At 37.6% G+C, this 6,000-nt stretch overlaps 1 long non-coding RNA gene across 1 annotated transcript in view; it reads left to right on the top strand.

Moving 5' to 3' along the window:
* The first annotated feature begins 3,113 nt into the window (after nt 1-3,113).
* The window catches only part of LOC125111813 (uncharacterized), a 35,962-nt gene continuing 33,075 nt past the window's right edge, over nt 3,114-6,000 (top strand). Inside the window, exons 1-2 of the long non-coding RNA XR_007130944.1 lie at nt 3,114-3,178; nt 4,187-4,267. This is a non-coding gene — a long non-coding RNA (uncharacterized LOC125111813). The remainder of the gene's footprint in view (nt 3,179-4,186; nt 4,268-6,000) is intronic.

The raw sequence follows: 6,000 nt of genomic DNA, 5'->3' as shown, positions 1-6,000 counted from the left end.
TCAATAATGTTAATAGGGAAAGAAAGCTAATGGGAGAAGAGCTCACATTGAAACTTAGATGCCCCTGGCTTCAAAGCCTTGTAGGTAATCACTGTGTCTTTTTGTCCTTATATGAAGGTGGAACTTCTACTGTCTGCTTGCTGGCATTGGGTAGGTCTGCCAGCAGGCATCTCATATGCCAGGCTCAGCATGCATTCCCTGGCCAACACACTTTCTTTGTTGCTTTCCATGCTTGCTCTTAATTGTGAGAACGTCCTTGTGGATAAGGAAATTATTCACTTCCACATTAAATAATTGTAGAGATGCTGATTTAAACAGAAGAGCAAGCAGAACATCAAAGCTTTATTTTAATTAGAGAGCTATAGTCAATATTTCTCCTGCTTTTTTAATTTGAATTTTAAGTTTTCAAGAGAAATGCAAAGAAAGAAAAATCAGCAGTGCCTGATTTTGTTTCCAATATTTTATTATGGCAATTTCCACAGATAAAAGTTTGAAAGGTTTTACACAATGAATACCCATATACTAAGCATCTAGATTCTATAATTTTGCTTGTTTTACTTTTCACCTCTCTATCCATTGATCTCTCTATCCACTGATTCTCAGGTTAGGGATTGAATGGCAGCTACAGCTACCTCCCATGCCATAGCCACAGCAACAGGGAATCCAAGCTGCCTCTTGGACCTACACCACAACTCATGGCAATGCTTGATCCTTAACTCACTGAGGGAGGCCAGGGATCGAACCCACATCCTCATGGATACTAGTCAAATTTGTTTCCGCTGGGCCACAATGGGAACTCCCTAAAGTAAGTTTTATATGTAAGGTGAAATACACAAGTCTTGTGTATCATTTATTGATTTTGGGGGTGCATATACATCCATGTAACTAAAACCTCTTTCAAAGTATAGAATATTACTATGCTAAATCCAACATAATCCTCACTTCCTAGCCCCCTGCCCAAAGAGACAAGCACTGTTCCAGTTTCTACAACATTGGTTAGTTTTACCCAGGTTAGTCTTCATGGTCATTTAAACAAGTCACATAGTAACTACTCATTTATGTAAGACTTTTCTTACTTGGCATGTTTTTGATATTTATCTATGTTATTATAGTGATGTTCTTTTTTATTTGAGTAATATCCCAGTGTATGAACATAGCACAATTTGTTTATCCATTCTTGTGTTGCTGAAAATGTGATCCAGTTCTTCAGTTTAGGCTTTTAGCAAATATTCTTGTGTAAGTCTTTTTGGTGTACATATGTTTCCATTTTTTCTTAGATAAATACCTAAGAGTAGAATTGCTGATTACAGGGTGGGTGTTAGTTTAGTTTCATATAGGAACTGCCAGACCTTTTCCCAAAGCAGTTGCACCATATTACAGTCACATCAACAGTGTATGAATATTTTGGTGGCCCCACAAGCTCACCAACATGTGACATTTTCTGTCTCTTAAATTTTAGATTTTCTGGTAAGTATATAATGGTATCTCATTGTGCTTTAAATTTGCATTTTCTTGATGAGTTATGACATTGAACACCTTTTCATTAGCTTATTAACCACTTGATTATTTTCCTTTGTAAATTGTTCAGTGTTTTTTCATATTTTAAAAAATTGGATTTTTTCTAGTTTTCCTTGCCTGATTTTGAAAACTAAGCAATATTAAATATAAGTGCATCACTGTGTTATTTAGTTGTCTGAAAACTCAGTGTTAAAAACCATCCAAACTGTACAAACAATTATAGATAAATCAGGTAAAGGACTATTAGGTGTAGTCTACAATTGTAAAGAAGAAAATAAGGATTTTTACTGCAATTACTCTGGGGCCAGTGTGAGCCTATTCTATATGGGACAGAACATGACTGAGACTTGTCAGTCTATCTTTAATTTTCTGCTTAATTCTCAGAAATTGCTGGATAATGATTCAATCTGGCTAATGCTTCTATGAACCTGCCCTTCAAACCTGCCACTCTTTCTCCACCATTTATTATTTCTTTGTAAAACTCAAGTGGTCATCTCACTTATTACCTTCCACATTATTTAATAATTCTATAATATACATGGCCAACTGCTAAATTAAACAATGGAAGATCAACTTTAGAAGCAGCAGAGGAGTGATAAATGCATTCCCCTTATTGTTATAAAGTTGGAAAATTATGGCCATATGCATGGACTGGGCCAAAAGGGCAGAGAATTCCCTTTGTTTCCTTATTACTCACCCATTGTGCTGTTCTAAGTTCCTTTAGTGGCCAAAGGGTGACAGAAGCAATACATCAGGTTTTGCTGTAAAATGTTATCTAAAGGCAAAAAGTGGACCTGTAGGACAGATAGAATTCCACACCGAGCCAGGGGATTTATGACAAAATTCTATAACCAAATAAAAAATATCTGTGACTACATTTATGTGAAGCAATGGTGCCATTCTTTGGCTGGTTTAGGTAATCACAGGTGCACATTCTTAGTCATACTAGAGATATATCCCAGTAGACATTTGGGAATCTGTTTTGAATTTAAAGTGGAAGTTCCAAGACAGATTTGGCAATTCTTTTCAAATTTTCTTTTTGAGAGGAAAATATGCATTGTGGAAAAGCACTAGAAAAATATAGACTGTGGTTCAAAAATAGTGTGCTACGTGTGTGTGTGTGTGTGTGTGTGTATGTATGTATATATATACACACACACTCTTTTGATTTTGATATATTAATTTTTCATGACACCTCCGGATACGTATTGGGCCCATGTGAAGAGAAATATTTAATTCCAAAAATATGAAACAGGAAGCTTAGCAATGAGTACAAATAGTGAGCAAAACAAAGACTGAAAATCAGAGGAACTCAAATTCCAGACAACATTGGACAAGTAACACTCTGATAAAATCATTGCAATAGTATTTTTAAATATGAAAATTGGTTATCTGAGGAACATTAGCTGTTAGTGTTTCAAAAAGAAATATTAAGGTGTTTTAATCAAAATGAAAAAATGGTAATCTTCCTTTCCTCATTACTTTAATTAATATGCCTGCTTCTTTGTCACTGTAAATGTAATACTCTCATCTAAGGTAGACAGTGAATTTACGCTGTCTGAATTTGTTTTGTTTCCTTTCTGCAGGGTAGAAAAGAAAGAATTTGGAGGCCGTCCTCTCCCCTGCCCCCGCCCAGAAAGAGGCCTGCACATGTCATATTGTAAATATTAGCCAGAAATACATGCTAATGAGAAAATTCAACAGTCCTCATGGGAAACCAGTTGTTTATTCTTTCTCCTTGCTTCCACTTCTTTCTCATTTCCCTGTGGCCTTTTGGGATAAGTGTATCAAAGAGCTTACACCTCTTCTGGAGTATGACTAGGCCTATATGGCCTAAAGTCATACAGCAAGGTAGCTTCCTGGTTCAGTGAATATTCTATAAAATAGGACTCTCCTGCAAGGCCTCTGCAATGAATTGCAGATTTACAGCAAGATATTCTCTCAGCCCTAGAAAATCCAGGTAGGGCCTGGGGTGGCTGGCATCCTGGTTCAGTAGCTTCTTGCAGTAAGCAACAGTGAAATGATCCATAGATGAGGGCCCTAAAACACTGGACCCAAAGCAAGGTCAAGTGATACCTTCAGCCATCAGCAATCTGAATAGTTTTACTCCCTGGTTAAGGAGTGTTCTATACATGGACAACTATTCAGGATGCAGCTTCAGATTGTGCCAGCTGTGGCACCCGGCCTGCAGAGACAAGGAAGGTTTACAAGGGCTCTTAGTAGCTCTAGCTGAGTGGCAGCCTCCTTCTCTATCTTTGCATGTATGGGATATTTATATCAGCTTTTTGATGTTTGTCCTCTCAGTGACATTGCACCTTGTTGCATGTTGGATGCTGTAGCAATGCATACACACTGAGTCCTAGTTTGAAATATCTTGTATGAAAAAGTTCAACTGGAATAAAAATTATTTTTTTCTTAGAAATGCCAACATTAATTACATTTGTCAGTGAAAGACATGGATGAGGTTTTCAAATGTATGTCGTTTCAGTATGCAAATTAACTCGTTTTCCTCTGGAAATTAGGAAAGGTTTTATTTGCCAGTATGATACAAAGTCAACATTTAATATTTTCTCTAAATGCTCTGAGTCTATGTAATTATATAATGTCAAGAAAATGTAATACTTTTTGCCCCAAGAGATATTTATAGACACTCTTAAATCCCTTCCAGTTTCCTCCAGTGAGCCATACAAATCCCGTCATTTTTTTCTGTATGCCGTGACAAGAGGAGCATGGGGAAGCCTGCAGCAAGGTATGCTGTTACTGGTCTTCTTTTATAGACATCAGCTACTGGTAAGTGAAGGACCAATGTTGTCCATTTTCTTCCCTGTAATAATGAATTAGTTTCCTCTTCTCATGAGAAATTAGCAAACATAAAGGAATCAATGGACACTGACCTGTACTCTATAATGAGCTACATGTGGTTCACAAAGCAATTATAGCACATTATAGCAACAGCAATTATAAGTGATATGCAGGTTTTTCTATCCAGTATTGTCAACCACCTGCTACTCCCAGGACCTGCATTTCTCTGTTACATATAGTTTTCTTTTGTTTTTTTGTTTTTGTTTTTTGTTTTTTGTTGCTTTTTAGGACCACATCTGTGGCATATGGAAGTTTCCAGGCTAGGGGTTAAATTGGAGCTGCAACTGCTGGCCTATACTCTAGCCACACAGCATCCGAGCCACAACTGTGACCTACACCACAGCTCACAGCAATGCCAGAACCTTAACCCACTGAGCAAGACCAGCGATCAAACCTGTATCCTTAAGGATACTAGCTGGATTTGTTACCACTGAGACACAACAGAATCTCTCACATAGTCTTTTAACAGTCTCTAATCTGTCATGCCTGCTCTTCTGTTCCATGCTCATGCATCCCCTCTTCGATCTGTTATGGAGTGTAGAAAGTCTCCTGATAATTTTTTCACATGCTTTGAAATAATTTTAAAATAAACTTTAATTTATGTAGTATAGAACCATAAATGCATGCTATTTGTAAAAATAATAATCAAAAAATGTATAAAAGAGAACTTTTTCTAAAACTCTTGCCAATTCCACACCCCTTGCCCCTGCAACCTTGCCCTCCACCTGCCCACCGGCCTCTCTGATAATATATAGAACTTCACCTCAGCTGCTCAGATTTCATTGGCTACAATTTACTAACCAGTAGATTTAATGACCACCTCACCTGTTGCCACAAAGATTTGAAATCACTTTTAAAATGGACACTGCAGGAGTAATGCACTTGCTTCCCTGAGTTTTATATTTAGCTCATTAAATAGATTTTTCAAAAAAAAAAAAAAGTACACCAATTTCAAAGGAATATTGGTGGGAGAGACAAATTTTCTGATTGGAGGTTGGGGGTAGAGTACTGTTCATTGCAACACTTAAACCAGAAGGTCGGGTACTATATCATGACTGAAGGCTGAGAGCTTTTCAGAATCTCTCTCAAGACTTGATGGGTGCTTTCGTTTTTATCCTCCTCCATTGCTTCCACCCTCATCCAAACCATTATCCTCTCTCACTTGCACAACTCAATTGACCTAGCTGGTTTTGCTTCAGTGCTTCCTTATACATCATTTGTTCTTCCTGGAATAGCTAGTTATAGCATGTTGCTCCTTCTCTTACTCTGACCCACAGCCTTACATCATCTGCCCTCCTCATCTTCTCTTCTCTCTCCTGCTCACTATGGTTGAGTATTCTTGCTCTCCATCAACTGCTCTTAGCTCTTTACTTACTTCGGACTATTGCACTTATTATTCCTTCTATTACCTTTCCCACCTACCCTGCTCTTTACAGGTCTGGCTGTTTCATACTGATCATATCTCAGCTCTAGTCTTTTCATCTGTGAGCCTTTTCCGACAATCCCGCCTCAAATAGCACCCCTATTCAAAAACCTTCTCAGCCTTCTGTGTATATTCTTTGTAACACTACCACAATTTGTATTTATTTATATCATTGTGGCCACTCAGTAGCATTTCCT

The sequence above is a fragment of the Phacochoerus africanus genome, chromosome 11 (assembly GCF_016906955.1).
Source record: "Phacochoerus africanus isolate WHEZ1 chromosome 11, ROS_Pafr_v1, whole genome shotgun sequence".
Classification (NCBI taxonomy): Eukaryota; Metazoa; Chordata; class Mammalia; order Artiodactyla; family Suidae; genus Phacochoerus; species Phacochoerus africanus.
Note: the sequence above shows the minus strand (reverse complement) of the source record. Positions and strands in the feature narration are given on the sequence as shown.